At 45.9% G+C, this 17,792-nt stretch overlaps 1 pseudogene; it reads left to right on the top strand.

Moving 5' to 3' along the window:
* Positions 1-14,288: 14,288 nt before the first annotated feature.
* Positions 14,289-16,257, top strand: LOC135228197 (leukemia inhibitory factor-like; annotated as a pseudogene).
* The last annotated feature ends 1,535 nt before the right edge of the window (positions 16,258-17,792 follow it).

Here is a 17,792-nt window from a genome sequence, read left to right as displayed (position 1 = left end):
GTGGCATGAGCCCAACCTCCCCCTCCACCCTGACTCAGACCAGGATGCTATGGTCCCCTCCTGCCCCAGCTTCCCCACACCCCCACATGGGTCTGGGCTCTGAAGCAGGGAACCCCAGGCTTTCCATTGAGCTGAGGGCCAGGCAAGTCTAGAAATACTCTCCAGTCTGGGAGCAGGGACAGCTGCTTAGAGGAGAGATTGGGTTTCTTCTCAAACCCTGAGCAGGCAAGCAGTAGTCCTAGCAGTTCAGTCAAATAGGTTATGGTCCTTTGCACTCACTTTGCCCCTTCTGTGTCCTTCTCTGAGCACTTTATTATCCAAGCCCACTGGCTGGTGGGCAGGCAGCAGGGAAGCCCTGAGACTGGGCCCGGGACTAGGAGTTACCTATCCCCATGGCAACACTAGGAGACTCAGCTCCCAGCTCATGGATCACACTCATCTTTGTCTGGGGTCTTGGCCTCCTGCTCTTCCCATCTTTTTGTTCTGTTGGTGGACAGCTCAGGGACAGATAAACTTCTCCAAGATTAGCTACAAGAAAGCCAACCCTGGGAGGTGGGGCCAAGATGTCAGAGTAGGCAGACTCTTCTTGTGGTCCCTTTTACCAAAAAGACACACAAAAAAACAAGTAGACTGATTATACATGACAATCTCGGAGCCCTGAACATCAAAGACAAAGTTGAGGAGTTGGACTGAGAGACAGGGGGAGGGAGAGACAGGTCAGAAGCTGCAAGCATTTTCCAGACTATTCATGCTGGATCAGCCAGCGTCCATGGGCTGAGGCGAGCGGTAACCCTCTGATTGTGTTCTCCACATCAGGAGAAACCAAGCAATGGAGAGCCTGCTCAAGTCTCCAGAACCAGGGAGAAATGGAGCTGAATTGGCAAAAGTTAAGTACAAGCGTCTAACCTACCACTCAGGATTAAAAAACCCTTCCCCCCTCTGGGAAGTACCTCTCTCCCATTTACCTGCCCCCTCCCCACTCTGCTTCAGTCCCAGACTGGCTTCAGCATTTGCTACACTACCATGCACTCCGAGCTATTCTCCCAGTTTTAGAGAGGGAACGAATTAACAAACAGGAAAAAATAATTTGCCAGATCCCCTAATCTGGGACCTCAGGGCAGGCACAGCCCCTTTGCCTAGGCACAGGCATAAGGGGTAATGGATTTTGAAAGCCTTTCACTCTTGCCTAGGCCTCTGTGAGCCCGTTTCAAGAAGCCCTCATTAGCACAGCACAACATGGTATATACCTGAAGCCTATTTTCAAATGCAACAGCTAGGGGGTAGTGGCAGATTCATGACTTTTGACACCACTCTGCCCATTAAGCAGGGTCCTCACCTACCCACATCAGGGGCTTGAGGACTGGTGGCTCCAACCACTCCAGCTAGCCACCCATGACAGGTGTCCAGGAATAAGTGGTGCCTCCCAGTCCTTATTTTTTTCCCAGTCCTTACAGCCCACAGCATTGGATCCTCAAAGTCCAGCTGAAAAACCTACCCACCTATGTGCTCAGGGAACAGGGACACGCCTTCCACCTAGGCACTCAGGGGCAGCTGTCAGCTCCCTACCTTGCTCGGCATATAACCGTCTACTGCAGCCAGAAACCTGTGCCGGCTCCAACCACACCTACTTAGCCCTGCCCGTCTAGGATTGTACGTGACGACCTGCACCATGCACTTGGTGACCAATGACCTGGACACCTGAGCTGAATCCACATAAGAAAAGTAAACAGACTCCTGGGCTCACATACCTAGTAACAGCTCCAACCACCTAGTGACAGGATGTGAGAGCTCCAAAGATACCAATAATCAAGCTAGCTCACACAACCAGCCTATTTGGGCATATCGAAACAAAACAAAACAAGAAGCTAGGACACAGTAAGCAAACACACAATAAATAAATATAATAACTTGTCGATGACTTGGAGACAACAGTCAATATCAAATCACTTAAGAGGCACACCATGATGGCTTAAGCAAATGACCAAAACAAAGAACCAAGAAACATCCTAGAGAAGAGAACTTCTTGGAATTACTAGAGGTAGAATTCAAAACATTAATATACAGAGCTCTTCTTTTTTTTTTCTTCAAGAGATCAGAAAGCAGATCAGGCAAAACGCAGACAAACAAAGGAAAACACAGAAAAAGCAACAGAGGAACTGAAGACGGTTATACGAGAGCATAGCGACCAATTTAAAAGACTGCAAGAATCCATAGAGAGACAGCAAACAGAAATCCAAAAGATTAACAATAAAATTTCAGAATTAGGCAGCTTCATAGAAAGTCATAGGAGCAGAGTTGAGGCAATGGACGTCAGAATTAGTGAGACTGACGATGAAACACTTGACACCAATTTATTTGAGGAAAAATCAGACAAAAGAATTTAAAAAAAAGAAGAAACTCTAAGAATTATGTAGGATTCTATTAAGAGAAATAATGTAGGAGTGATTGGAGTACTGGAACAGGGGGGATAACAGAGAATACAGAGAGAATTTTTGAAGTTTTTTGGCAGAAAACTTCCCTGATACCGTGAAAGATGAGAAGATATCTATCCAAGATGCTCATCAAACACCACACAAGGTAGATCCCAAAAGGTAGTCACCAAGACATATTATAATCAAACTTGCCAAAACCAAAGATAAAGAGAGAATTTTAAGAGCAGCTAGGGATTTAAAAAAAAAAAAAAAAAAAAAGTCATCTACAAAGGACAGTCAATAAGACTAAGCTCTGACTCTCAGCAGAAACCATGAAGGCAAGAAGGCAAGGGGATGACATATATAAAGCTTTGAAGGAAAAAAAATGCCAACCAAGAATTATATATTCAGCAAAACTGTCTCTCAGATATGATGGCAAAATTAGGGCATTTCCAGATAAGCAGAAGTTAAGGGAATTTGTGAAAACCAAACCAAGATTACAAGAAACACTAAATAGAGTCCTCTGGTTAGGAAATCAATAACATAGGTAACAATTCAAGACTAGAACACAGGATAGAATAACCAGGTATCAACCCAGATAGGGAAGTGTCAAAAATAAATCAAGGCTAAAAGACTGAAAATAGGGAAACAGAGAAGTCTATACATAAAAGATGACAACATTAAAACAAAAAAAGAGGGACTGAATAATGTAGTCATAGAACTTTCATATGGAGAGGAAGTCAGGAAGATATCAAAAAATAAAAAACTAATTTAAACTTAGAAAAATAGAGGTATATTTTAAGGTGACCACAAAGGAAACTAACAATCCTACACATCAAAATAAAAACAAGAAAAACATAAAGACTCAACAAATACAAAATCAACAACAATGAAAAAGATGAAAAGAAAATATATAAGGAAAAACAGCTCAGCACAGAAAATTAAGTGGAACAAAGAAACTGTCAACACTACCAAAAAAAAAAAAAAAAAATCATCAAAATGCTAGCACTAAACTCATATCTATCAATAATTACACTGAATGTGTAAATGGGCTAAATGCATCAATATAGAGAGTAGCAGAATGGATTAAAAAATATGATCTAGCTATATGCTGACTACAAGAGACACACCTTAGACTCAAAGACACAAAAAACTAAAACTCAAAGGGTGGAAAAAAATATATCAAACAAACAACAATCAAAAAAGAGCAGGAGTAGCAATATTAACCTCTGATAAAATAGACTTTAAAGTAAAATCCACCACAAAGACTAAGGAAGGACACCATATAGTGACTAAACAGTCAATACACTAGGAGGACATAACTATAATAAATATTTATGCACCCAAGTATAGGGCTCCAAAATACATAAAACAAACTCTAACAGCATTGAAAAGAGAAATAGACAGCTCCACAATAATAGTAGGAGGCTTCAACACACCACTTTTGGTGAAGGACAGAACATCCAGAAAGAAGCTCAATAAAGGCACAGAAGATTTAAATGCCACAATCAACCAACTTGATCTCATAGACATATACAGAACACTCTACCCAACAGTAGCCAAATATACTTTCTTTACGAATGCACATGGAACATTCTCCAGAATAGACCACATATTAGCCATAAAGCAAGCCTTAACAGAATCCAGAAAGTGGAAATATTACAAAGCATCTTTTCTGAACATAAAGCCATAAAAGTAGAAATCGATAACAGAAAAAGCAAGGGAAAAAAATCAAATATATGAAAACTCAACAATAAACAATACCTTGTTTAAAAATTACTGGGTTATAGAAGAAATCAAGGAGGGAATAAAGAAATTCATAAAATCAAATGAGAATGAACACATCCTACCAGAGCTTTTGGCACACAGCAAAAGCAGTGCTCACAGGTCAATTTATAGCAATAAATGCGTACATCCAAAAAGAAGAAAGGGCCAAAATAAAAACATTAACCCTATGACTCAAACAAATAGAAAGAGAGCAGCAAGAAGAAAGCAAATAATAAAAATTAGAGCAGAAGTAAATGAAATAGAGAATAGAAAAACAATTGAAAAGGTCAACAAGACCTAAAGCTGGTTATTTGAAAAGATCAATAAAATCAACAAACCATTGGCCAAACTGACAAAAGAAAAACAAGAAAGGAAGTAAATAACCCGGATAAGAAATGAGATGGGTGATATCACAACAGACCCAACTGAAATTAAAAGAATCATAACTGAATACCATGAAAAATTGTACTCCAACAAATTTGAAAACCTAGAGGAAATGGGAAAAATTTCTAGAAACACCCTACCCTCCTAAACTAACACAAACAGAGGTAACCCAGTGAAACCCAATGCCATCAAACAGAGGTAGAACAACTAAATAAACCTATAAAAAAAAGAAGAGATTGAAGGGGTAATTAAAAAAAAAACCCAGTGCCATCAGAGGTAGAACAACTAAATAAACCTATAAAAAAGAAGAGATTGAAGGAGTAATAAAAAAAAAAAAAAAAAAAAACCAGTGCCATCAAACAGAGGTAGAACAACTAAATAAACCTATATAAAAAAAGAAGAGATTGAAAGAGTAAAAAAAAAAAAAAAAGCCCTGGCCCTGATGGCTTCACTGGAGAATTTTACCAAACTTTCACAGAAGTGTGAACACCACTACTACTAAAGGTATTTCAGAGCATGGAGAACAGGGGAATATTCCCAAACTCATTCTATGAAGCCAGAATAACCCTGATACCAAAACCAGGTAAAGATAACACAAAAAAATAAAATTACAGACCAATATTCCCCATGAACATAAATGAAAAAATCCTCAACAAAATTCTAGCCAATAGAATTCAACAATATATCAAAAAAATAATTCACCATGACCAAGTGGGATTCATACCAGGTATGCAGGGATGGTTCAACATTAGAAAAACAATTAATGTAATCCATCACATAAATAAAACAAAAGATAATAACCACCTTATCTTAATGATTGATGCAGAAAAGACATTTGACAAAGTCCAACATTCATTCGTAATAAAAACTCTCAGCAAAATAGGAATAGAAGGGAAATTCCTCAACACAACAAATGACATTTATACAAAGCCAACAGTCAACATCATGCTAAATGAAGAGAGTCTGAAAGCATTCATCCACCTATAAGCACCTGATATTTGATGAAGGCTCAAAGTCTGTTAAATGGGGAAAAGACAGTCTCTTTAACAAATGGTGCTGGCATAACCGAATATCCATCTGCAAAAAAAAAAAATGAAACAAGACTCATACCTCACACCATGCACAAAAGCTAAGTCAAAATGGATCAAAGAACTTAAACATAAAATCTAAAATGATAAAGATCATGGAAGAAAATATAGGGACAACACTAGGAGCCATAATGCATGACATAAACTGAATAGAAAACAACCAATAATGCACAAACACCAGAAGAGAAATTAGATAACTGGGAGCTCCTAAAAATCAAACACTTCTGCTCATCACAAGACTTTACCAAAAGAGTAAAAGGAGAACCTACGGATTGGGAAAACATTTTTGGCTATCACATATCCGATCAGGGTCTAACCTCTAAAATCTACGAGATACTGCAAAATTTCAACAACAAAAAGGCAAATAACCCAATTAAAAAATGGGCAAAGAACATGAACAGGCACTTCACTAAAGAAGACATTCAGGCTGCTAACGGATATATGAGGAAATGCTCATGATCATTAGCCATTAGAGAAATGCAAATCAGAACTACAGTGAGATACCATCTCATCCCAACAAGGCTAGCATTAATCCAAAAAACACAAAATAATAAATGTTGGAGAGAAGGAGAGACTGAAACACTTATGCACTGCTGGAGGGAACATAAAATGGCAAAACCACTTTGGAAATTGATTTGGCGCTTCCTTAAAAGGCTAGAAAAAGCAGTACTATAGGATCCAGCAATTCCACTCCTTGGAATGTATCCTAGAGAAATAGATACCTGCACACCCACGTTCATCGCAGCACTGTTCACAACAGCAACAAGATGGAAACAACCTAGGTGCTCATCCATGGAAGAATGGATAAAAAATTTATGGTGCGTTCACGAAATACAATATTACACAATGATAAAGAACAATGATGAATCCTTGAAACATCTCACAACATGGATGAATCTGGAAGGCATTATACTTAGTGAAATTGGTCAGTAGCAAGAAGGACAAATATTGTATAAGAACACTATTATAAGAACTCAAGACAAGGTTTAAAAACAGAAGAAAACATTCTTTGATGGTTACGAGGGTGAGGAGGAAGGGAGAGAGGAATTCACTAACTAGATAGTAGACAAGAATCATGTTGGGTGAAGGGAAAGACAACACACTATACATGGGAAGTCAGCACAACTGGACTAAACCAAAAGCTAAGAAGCTTCCTGAACACAACTGAACATTTCGAGGGACAGCGTAGCAGGGGCTGGGGTCTGGAAACCATGGTTTTGGGAACATCTACGACAATTGGCATAACAAAGTTTATTAAGAAAATGTTCTGTATCCCACTTTGGTAAGTGGTGTCTGGGGTCTAAAAAGCTAGCGAGCAGCCATTTAATAGGCCTCAACTGGTCACAACCCACCTGGAGTAAAGAAGAATGAAGAATACCAAAGACAAGGAAAATATTAGCCTGAGAGGCAAAAGGGTCACATAAAAAAGAGGCTCCATCAGCCTGAGACCAGAAGAACTAGATGGTGCCTGGCTACCACCAATGACTCCCCTGACAGGGAACACAATAAAGAGTACCTGACAGAGCAGGAGAAAAATGAGGTGCAGAACTCAAATTCTCGTAAAAAGACTAGACTTAATGGTCTGAGACTAGAGGAACCCCAGAAGATGTGGCCCCTGGAGTTTCTGTTAACCCACAACTAACATCATTCCTGAAGCCAACTCTTTAGACAAAGATTAGACTGGACTATAAAACATTAAACAATACTCGTGAAGAGTGTGCTTCTTAGTTCAAGTAGGTAGATACACAAGACAAAACGGGCAGCTGCTGTCCAGAGGTGGGATGAGAAGGCAGAAAGGGACAGGAGCTGGTTGAATGGAAACGGGAAACTCGAGGTAGAAAGGGGGAGTGTGCTGTCACATTATAGGGATTGCAACTAGGATCACATAACAATATGTGTATAAATTGTTGTATGAGAAACTGACTTGAGCTGTAAACCTTCACCTAAAGCACAATAAAAAAAGAAAAGAAAGCCAACCTTGTCTGAAAGCCAGAATTGGCGACTCCAGAGCCTGGGGCCAGCTGAGTCTCCCATCATCTCATCGCCTTGTGGTTATACCTGTGCTGCCTTCCTTCCCGAACTGCCCCCGACCCCTCGACTCTCCCATCACCCACACCCCGTTCACATCAGCCTGGATTCTGCCCCCAGCCACCTGACACTCCCCTTTCCCATGCCCACTCCAATACAGCCCTGATTCTGTCCGCTAGTCCCTTCTACAGCGCTCTTTCTAGAACCAGCCTGGCAGATCAGCATCCCCTGCGCACAGATCCAGAATTGTCACTATGAGTCGGAATCGACCCAATGGCAACCGTTTCCGGTTTTGTGTGAGAAAGCTGTTCTTTACTTATTGTCTCCTGCTGGTGTTAACCCGCTCCTGGAATCCTGGGTCATACGTCTGGACCGGAGATGATTTTAAGGAGGAGAGGGGGCCCCTCAGTGGAGCAGGGGGCAGGACGGTCATTTTCCACTTTTTTTTTTTAGTTTGCATGTCACTCATCCTCCTCCTCTTCCTCCTCCTTCCCTTCATCTCCCTTGGCTTTACTGGGGCAAATCACCCCCGTCGGAGGCAGTTCAGCCCTGCCTGGCTGGCCCTTCACAATAGACATAGTGTGTGGGACTGGCGCCCTGGAATTGGGAGAGGTAGTCATTTCCCTTTCAATGGTACGGAGGTTGATTTAATGGTACTGGGTGGAGTCCAAGATCTGTTGTTGATGTTGGGTGTCATTAGGTCAATTCGATTTTGTAGCAACCCCACGTGACAGAGTAGAACTGCCCCATAGGATTTTCTTGGCTGTAATCTTTATGGCAACATATCGCCAGGTCTTCTGAGGAGCTGCTTTGTGGGTTCGAGCTGCCAACATTTTGTTTAGTGGCAGAGTGCTTAATATTTGCGCCACCAGGGCTCCTTGCCCATTAAAAAAACTTTAATGTTTTAATTTGTTTTGCTTTTTTTCAATCTCCAGGTTATTCTGTGTGAAGCAAGAGTTGAAAGTCATTGAATTAGGGGGACGTTGTTGTTAGCTTCTGTCAAGTTGGTGCCCTACTCATGGCAACCCCATGTGTTACAGAGTAGAATTGCTCCCTGGGGTTTTCTTTGTTGTAATCTTTATGGAAGCGAACACCAGGCCTTTCTTCCGTAAAACTGCTGGGGTGGGTTAGCAGCCCATTGCAAGCTGCTTGCACCACTCAGTCTCCTTCAAAAGATACAGATGTATCTGAATGTCATTTCCAATCCCCCCATTACCGAAACCCAACCCCAGTTCCCATGCACAATGCTAGCTCAGTGGGACCCACCATGTGGCCTTGTCCTTGGATGTTCCCCACCCTCCCTCTCCATTGGAAAGGACTTCACCTTGGGTGACAAATTCCTGTTTGATGGATGTAGCTGGGGGAATGTTTCATACTGACAGATGACTTGTATGTATTCAATGTCATATTTAAAATATTAATATTTTAAACAAATATTACCCTTGAGTGCTCTGCTTCTGTAAAAAAAAAAAAAACAAAAAACACCTGTATGAGTCCAAATGGTCAATAAATACTCTGAGGCATAGCTGAGAAGGTTGGGTACCGCGAGACTAGGTTAGAAGAAGGGAATGACTAGAACGGAAATAGTGAGAATGCTGATTCAATGTGAAGAATGTAACCAATATTACTGAACAAGACTTGTAGAAACTGTTGAATGGGAACCTGCTTTGCTGTGTACACTTCCACCAAAAATATAACAAAATATTTTTTAATATTTATTTTTTATACTGAAGGAGTGCTGTCTTAGCTATCTAGTGCTGCTATAACAGAAATACCACAAGTGGATGGCTTTAACAAAGAGAAATTTATTTTCTCACAGTCTAGTAGGCTAGAAGTCCAAATTTAGGCCGTCAACTCTAGGGAGTGTTGGCTCTGTGTTGGCTCTGGAGGAAGGTCCTTCTCATCAGTCTTCCCCTGACTAGGAGCTTCTCCACACAGGAACCCTGGATCCAAAGAACGCACTCGGCTCCCGCCACTGCTTTCTTGGTGGTATGAGGCTCCCCAACTCTCTGCTCACTTCCCTCTCTTGTAAGATAAAAGGTGGTAAAGGCCACACCCCAGGGAAACTCCCCTTACATTGGATCAGGGATGTGACCTGAGCAAGGGCCTTACATCTCACCCTAATCCCCCTTAACATAATCTAATCTTGCCTCATTAACCACAAGCAAAGATTAGGATTTACATATCAGATGACAAAATGGTGGATAATCACACAACACGGGGAATCATGACCTAACAAAGTTGGCAAATATTTTGGGGGGACACAATTCAATCTATGACCAATACTTTTTGGTTTCTTGAGAAATTAATAAAGAATCTGCTCTTGGTATGCTCTCCAGAACATATTGATGTGGGAGACAGGGCTGGAGGGCTGGGACCATCTCCACCTTAGCGCCCAGCTGTTGGGGCTCTGCTCAGCAAAGAGCAGGAGAATGGGATAAACGAGCCTCCACCTGCTGAGGGAGCTGGCAGGAGCTAGGGCAGGAGTGGGCGAAGCCTGACACAGGCAGAACCAGCGAGGTGGGTGGCGTCCAGATCATGAGATGCTGCCAAGGAAAGATACGTTTGCTCAAAAGTGGAAGGATTATTTGATGTCTTACATGTAGTACTCGTTCACCACCAGCCCTCACTTAACTCTCATAGTAACCCAGGGAGTCATCATCCCCATTTACCAGAGGTGGAAACCCAGTCTCAGGGAGACTTGCCCAGGGCCACACTGGCAGGGTGTTTTCAGGCCCGTCAGAGATACCACTTTGGCTCCAAATCTCACGCTCTTTCCCCTACATGGAACTTTAGGGACTCTGAAGAAACCAGCTGCTGAGGCCTCTGTCTTCAGTGATGGACCACTGATCACCACTGACAGCAGAGAGAACGGCCGAGAATGTGGTGCAGGAAAGTTCAGGGACCTGTTCAGACTCACACAGGATGCTGGGGCCAGAGTCAGCCTTTACCACTGGGCTATTCCAGGCCTGAGTTACCCTCCTGCAGGGGACACTTCCTCCCCCCTACCTTGCCCCACGTGCACCCCCTTCCCCTGCAAGCTCTTCCCAGCCTCCTGGGACCCCCTTCCTTGGGGGAATGAGATAGGCTGGGACTGGATGGTCACAGACACAAGGGCTCTGGAGCAGCCGAAATCATCTCCCCCATGCCTTGTCTGTGATGGGGTCTGGGAGTCCCCCAGCGGTGAGTCATTTTGGGGATCTGGGCAGCTTTTCTCAGAGTCACCTACTTATTCATTCATGAATGCTTATAAATGTCAAGTCCTGTGCCCAGGTTCTAAAGATGAACAGGACACAGGAGGTGCGTTCTAGAAGCTATTCATAGGCCAGCGGGGGAGGGTGAGTGTGATGGAAGAGGCACACACAAGGTGGGGAGGCCCAGGAGGAGGGAGCTGTGTTCTAGGGGCCAGGAGCGGCATGGGCTGTGGTCCTCTCTGGTCTCTGAGCAATGAAGGACTGGACCAGAGGCCCTGCAGAGCATGGTCCATGGACTGAAGTGTCAGCCTCACTTGGGAGCTGATTAGAAATATGCGATCTTTACCAACCCATCTCCCACCCCCGAATGAAACCAGTTACCATCAAGTCGATTACAACTTATGGTGACCCCATGTGTGTCAGAATAGAACTGTGCTCCACAGGGTTTTCAGTGGCTGATTTTTCAAAAGTAGATTGCCAGGCTTTTCTTCTGAGGTACACTGGGTGGACTCAAACCTCCAACCTTTCAGTTACCAGCCAGGCACTTTAACCATTTGTATCCCCAGAGACTCAGTCCCACCCCTAGACCTGCTGAATGGGAGTCAGCCTTGTGGTAAGGTCCCAGGGATCCCTGTACACACTGAAGTCTGAGAAACGCTGCCGCCGCCCTTCATCTCTCACTCCTCAGGAGTCTAGGACTCTCCCCAAATGCAAATCTTCACAGCAGCACAGGTTAATGCTTGGGAGGAGAGAGACCACAGGGCAGGGACTGGAGCCCTACCCTTAGCTGTTTCTGACTCCGTTTCCCCTTGCTCAGTTCCAGCGTCTCGGCTCTTCCCCTCCTGACTGACTGAATCCCACAGCCAGGCATGTGTCTAAGGAAAATAACACCTATGGAAATTAGTTTTAAATTGCTGAATGATCTCTTGCAGCTGATGATGGAAATTGCCATGGCCAACAGAACTGCTCATTGACGCCCCCTCCCCCTCCACACACACACTCAAGTGGCGCCCAGGGCACGTACCATACCTGTTATACTTAGATTTGCCTACCACACGGCCAACCACACCCAGGTGTCCTTGGCATCCCCTCTGCTCATACGAGACCAGGTTGAAACTTTGCAAAACAAAACTTGACTAGGAAACTAGAGAAAACAAAAGAAATGCAAAGGCCAGAATGAGAAAGAATGACAGACCCCGACTGCCAGCCTGTGGGGCAGAAGGGCCATGGGCACTCTGGTCCCAGGTTCTTGCCCTCGCTCCATCTGGAAAACTCTCTGGTCCCAAGGAGAGGGCAGGAGCTCTGTTGTCTCCCCTCCCTTGGCCATAGAGAACAAAGGACTGGAAATAGGTGGCTGGGTCATCCTCCAAACGGGAGGCAAGAAAACTCACTTAGAGGGAGGAAGGGGCACTACCAGGGTGCCTAGGTCCTCGCCCTGGCTCTGCCTTGTCCCATCCTGTGACCACGAGTAGGTGACCCTCTCAGGTGAGTTCAGCTCTCTTATTGGTGAAATCGCGAGAGTAGTAATCCTTCTAAGGCTGCTGGAAGGATCCTGTGAGCAGGGAGACAGGAATACTCCGAGGAACGGGACCCAGCCCACCTACCACAGGGGAAATTGACAAAGCCAAGTGAATCTCACACACCTGTATCCTCTCGCAGGGGAAGGAGCCACTCTCTCTCTGTGCATGCAGGATTCTGACAGCTCTGATCCAAGACCATAGGCCAGGTTGATGGGGAAGGGGAACAGGAAGGACCACCCTCCCAGCTGATTCCCCCTCTGCCTCAGGTGTCCTGATCCTAGGCTGGGAGGAGACCTGACAGACAGGCCTCCTGTCCTTGTAGTGGTAGCGTAACAGCCCAGGTCCCCACCTGGGCCTTTTCCCATCTGGGCTCTTGGGCAGGCTCAACAGGACAGCAGGACCCCCAACACCAACAGCTACCCCACCAGATACATAAGCCCACGGTCTCTGCAGGCCCTGCACTTTGCAGTTTACAAGGCATTTTCTTACCCATCCATAGCTCCTCCCAACCACTGTGTGAAGGTGGGTTTGGGTTACTGTTTCCATTTACAGGTGAGGAAACTGAGGCCCAGGGAGGCTAAGGGGCCATCCTGACATCACTCAGCTCATGAGAGATGCTTCTCATGCTCGCTCATCATCATGTTCTCTCTGTCATCCATCCACTCACTGGGTCAAGCCTGGTGAGGGCCTCCCTTTGCATCCAAGGAACTCAGTGTTTGTGGTAGATGAAACAGAAGCCTCCAGGTTACCTCACCCCTAAATTGAAAGACTATGCAAAAGGGGAGTCTCTGGGTGGTACAAACAGTTAACATGCTTGGCTACTAGCTGAAAAGTTGGAGGTTCAGCCCCACCCAGAGGCTCCTTGGAAGAAAGGCCTGGTGATATACTTTTTTTTTAATTGTGCTTTCGGTGAAAGTTTTCAGCTCAAGTTAATTTCTAATTAAAAAATGTATACACATATTGTTTTGTGACATTGGTTGCAATGCCCAGAATGTGACAGCATGCTCCCCCTTTCCACCCGGGGTTTCCTGTGTCCAGTCTTCCAGTCCCTGTACCTTTCTGTCTTCTCATCTTGCTTTAGGGAAGGAGTTGCCCACTTGGTCTCACATAACCAACGGCACTAAGAAGCAGCTCCTCATGTGTGTTATTATTATTATTATTTTTTATAGACTTGTCTAATCTTTGTCTGGAAAGTGGACTTCAGGAGTGGTTTCAATTTTGAGTTAGCAGAGTGTCCTGGAACCATAGTCTCGGGGGTTTGGTGATTTACTTTTGAAAAATCTGCCATTGACAACCCTGTGGAGCACAGGTCTACTCTGACATACGTGAGTTCACCATGATTCACAATCGATTCCATGGCAACCAACAAAAACAACAAAAGTAGGCATGTGGGCCACATTTGGGGAAGGATAGAGATAGAGGAGAGAGAAATTAAGGTGGGGGGCAGCAATTGGCCTGGGAGACCCAGAATTAGGTGGCAGGCTTGGCAAGCTTAAAAGGGTCAGTGAAGGATTCCCCTTGCAATGGCCCCTATGGGACCCCAAATTAGGGGATTTAGGTCACTGTGGGCAGGTGTTTTTGAAGCAGTGCTTAAGACCTGGGCCATCCCAAGAGATGGGAAGATAGGGAGATGGGAAGACAGGGAGATGGGAAGATAGGGAGATGGGGAGATAGAGAGATGGGGAGATAGATGCCTTCTACTCCAATAGGATGGGGAGTGATACCCTCACGTCAGAGTGCCAGGGGGTCATTGGGCTTTTGCCTTCTTGAGGGAAAAGATTGGATGGTTGAGTATAAGCCTAGATCCAGGTTCCAGTCGGTGGGAATAGCTGGTGTCCTGCAGGGAGATATAAGTAGGTGAGAGAAGCAGGAATAGTGAAATAGAGGGAGACAGAGATGGTGGCCATAGAGCTGTAGGTGGAGACGCAGTGCATCCAGCGTAACCTGAGCCTCCAGCTGCCGGTCCCACCGTCCTGATCATGGCAACTTTCTGCCACCCTCAGGAATTCTGTCATTGCTGCTTGTTCTACACTGGGAACGTGGGGCGGGGAGCCCCCTTCCCAACAGTCCTGACAGGACCACCTGCACCACACGTCACCCATGTTCCAGCAACCTCAGATTCCAGATCAGGAATCAACTGCTGCAGCTCAACAGTAGTGCCAGCACCCTCTTTATTTTCTGTGTAAGTTACCCCTCCCACCCCCCGGGACTGAGGAAGGAGGGTGTGGGCCTGAAGTTGGAGAAATGGGCAGAATTCCTGCAGATATCAGTGGAGCCTGCACTGACCTGGGCTGGAAGGGAAAGCAGCGGGAGGGGGTGCTGTTTACACCACACCCAGCTTTCCCCACGCCCACTCCCAGCTCGGACTGGAATCGACTTTCCCAGGGTTAGGTCGGGACAGAGCTCTGATGAGAATGTATTGGGCCTGGCACTTCAGGTATTAAGATTCCTCCACCATGTGGAGGGAGAGGCAGATGGAGATACACAAAGGAGGGAAAAGGCATGGAGGTGTTCAGAGAGGTGTCTTTGAGAAAGACAATGAGCAGTGGGTGTCTGGGTGCAGAGAGATACCCAGGTGGGTGAAAGGACAAGTGTGTGTGGTGCACCTCTGAAGGTGAGGTACCCAGGTTTTGTTTCTTTCCCCATATGACAGGATAATTAACAAAACAAAACCAGTTGTTACTGCATCAGTTCAGACTCATTGTGACCCCATGTGTGTCAGAGTAGAACTGCACTCCATAGGGTTTGCAATGGTTGATTTTTTTTGAAATAGATTGCCAGGCCTTTCTTCTGAAGCATCTCTGGGTGGACTTGAACTCCCAACCTATCAGCTAGAAGCTGGGTACATTAACCATTTGACCAGCCAGGGGTTCCCAATACTAATAATAAGTAATAATATCAGTCTTTACATGTCCTTACATAACCAAGTGCGTTCACACCCAGATTTCCATCTGACGATCCTGAGATGGCACGGAGTTGGGTCCTCAGGCCATAGGTGGGGAAACTGAAGCCCAAGAGCTTGCCCCAGAGGAGGGTGGCAGGGCTGGAACACTGAGCCTGCCTCCTTGTTCACCTCCCTTCTTCCCTCTGCTGCTCAGTACATGGACCAGGGTGAGCCATTCGCTATCAAAGTAGGCAAGCTGTGAAGCCCTGATACAATAGACTTTCTGCCCTTCCATGCTGATGGCATGGAGAAGGACAGGTTGGTGGAGGTGCATTGCATTATCATGTACCTTGGCACTTCCCTGGGCAGCATCACCCAGAACCTCCACAGCAAGCTGAGCTCCATGGGGCATATATTTCAGGGGCTCCTCAGCAATGTGCAAGGCCACCTGTGCAATGAGCGCCATATGGGCCATGTGGACACGTCCTACAGCCCTTATACCTCGGGCAAGAACATCTTACAGAAGAAGCTGAGCTGTCAGCTCCTGGGGAAGTACAAGCAGGTCATTACCAAGCTGTCCCAGGCCATCTAGGCACAGGATCTTGAAGTGTGCTGTGGATCAAGGAATCTTGGGAGTGGGATCTAGAGGTGGGGGGCTCTCATTGTGGCAGGAGGTCACCACTAAGACCAAGGGGTTGCTGGCAGAACCTGAGGGGCTCCCTGCCCGTCCATTCCACTCCAGGTGGGTTGGGGTGGAGCTGAATGGGGTCAAAACATCCACAGGGAGGGTGTCCATACTGTGCCAGTTAGAAGGTGGGGCCCCTTCCTCTGAAAGATGAGAGCCAGGCACAAAGGTGTTAGGCTGGCGAATGGAGCGCGAGCTGGACTTCTGACCCCAGATGAGCCTCGGGTGTGGCTATGGGCAGTGAGCAAACAGGTCCTCTCCGGTGGCCCTGACCTCAGGGCAAGGGATTAGTTGAAGGGTCCTGGAACTGTCCTGACCCAGCACCCTCCCCACAAAGATGCTCCTGCACAGTGGGAAGCTTCTTGGGGGGTCCCAAACTCCAGTGAGGACTTGATTGTCTGGCTGAGGAGAACTCAGGAAGCTGGAATTGTGTGGGGGAGCCACTGCCCTTGCTTTGGAGAGGGCAGCATGAGGCCCCCGACTCTCACCAGGAAGCTGTGGTCCCCTCCTGCCCAGTGTCCCCACCCAGGTCTGGGCTCTGAAGCAGGGAACCTGATCCCTTTCTTTGAGCTGTTGGGCAGGCAAGTCTAGAAAAGCCCTCCAGTCTGGGAGTGGGGACAGCTGCTAAGAGGAGTGGGGACTGGGCCAAGAGGTGTCTGCCCACAAAGTAAGACTAGTATGTGGAGACTCAGCTCTGAGCTCATGGGTCATAATTGCCTTTGTCCAGAATCTCAGCCTTTTGCTCCTTCCCATCTCTCTGCTCTGTCAATGAACAGCTCAGGGCTGGCTGACCTTCTCCAAGCTGAGTTACAAGAAAGACAACCTCATCTGAAAGCCAGAATTGGTCATTCCAGGCCCTGGGGCCTGCTGGGTCTCCCATCATCTCATCACCTTATGGAAACATCTGTGCTGGGCACAGCTGGGCAGCCTCCCTGCCAAACATGCCCCCTGACCCCTCAACTCTCCCCTCGTCCATGCCCCCTCCATCCCAGCCCTGATTCTGCGCCCCAGTCTCCGTCCACAGTACCCTTTCTAGAACCAGTCTGGCAGATCAGCATTCTCTGAGCACACGTCCTGAATTATTGAGACTTCCTGTGAAAAAGCGGCTCTTTTCTCATTTTATCCTGCTGGCATTGACCCACTGCTGGCATCCTGGGTCATGTGCCTGGGCCAGAGATGATTTTAAGGAGGAGAGGGTGGTCCTCAGCAAAGGAAGGGGTAGGACAGTAATTTTCCAGTCATATATTTTAAAAAATTTTAAGGAAAATCTTCTTTGTCTCTCCTCCTCTTTCTCTTTCTCCTGACCCTACTGGGGTGACCTCTCCCCTGACAGAGGCAGTCCAGCCCTGTTCGGCTGGCCCCCCACAATAGACATAGCGTGTGGGGCTAGAGCCCTGGAATTGAGAGAGGTGGCCATTTACCTTCAGACGAGTCTTAGTTATCTTGTGCTGCTGTAACAGAAATATCACAAGTGGGTGGCTTTAACGAGCAGAAATTTATTTTCTGGCTGTCACAAGGTTAGAAGTCCAAAATCAGGGCACTGGCTCTAGGGGAAGGCTTTCTGTCTGTCAGCTCTGATGAAAGGTCCTTCTCTCTTCAGCTTGTGTTTCTTGGTTCCTTAGAGATCTCCATGTGGCGTGGCATCTATCTGCCCTCACCTCTGCTTGCTTCTCTCTGCCTAATCATCTTGGGTTATATCTTAAAGGTGATTGGCTTAAGACTCAGCCTATACTGATATGGCCTCATTAACGTAATAAAGAAGACCCTATTCCTAAATCTGACTATATCCACAAGTATATTAAAAAACAACAACAACAACAAGCAAACCCGT

The sequence above is a fragment of the Loxodonta africana genome, chromosome 19 (assembly GCF_030014295.1).
Source record: "Loxodonta africana isolate mLoxAfr1 chromosome 19, mLoxAfr1.hap2, whole genome shotgun sequence".
In the NCBI taxonomy this organism is placed as follows: domain Eukaryota; kingdom Metazoa; phylum Chordata; class Mammalia; order Proboscidea; family Elephantidae; genus Loxodonta; species Loxodonta africana.
Note: the sequence above shows the minus strand (reverse complement) of the source record. Positions and strands in the feature narration are given on the sequence as shown.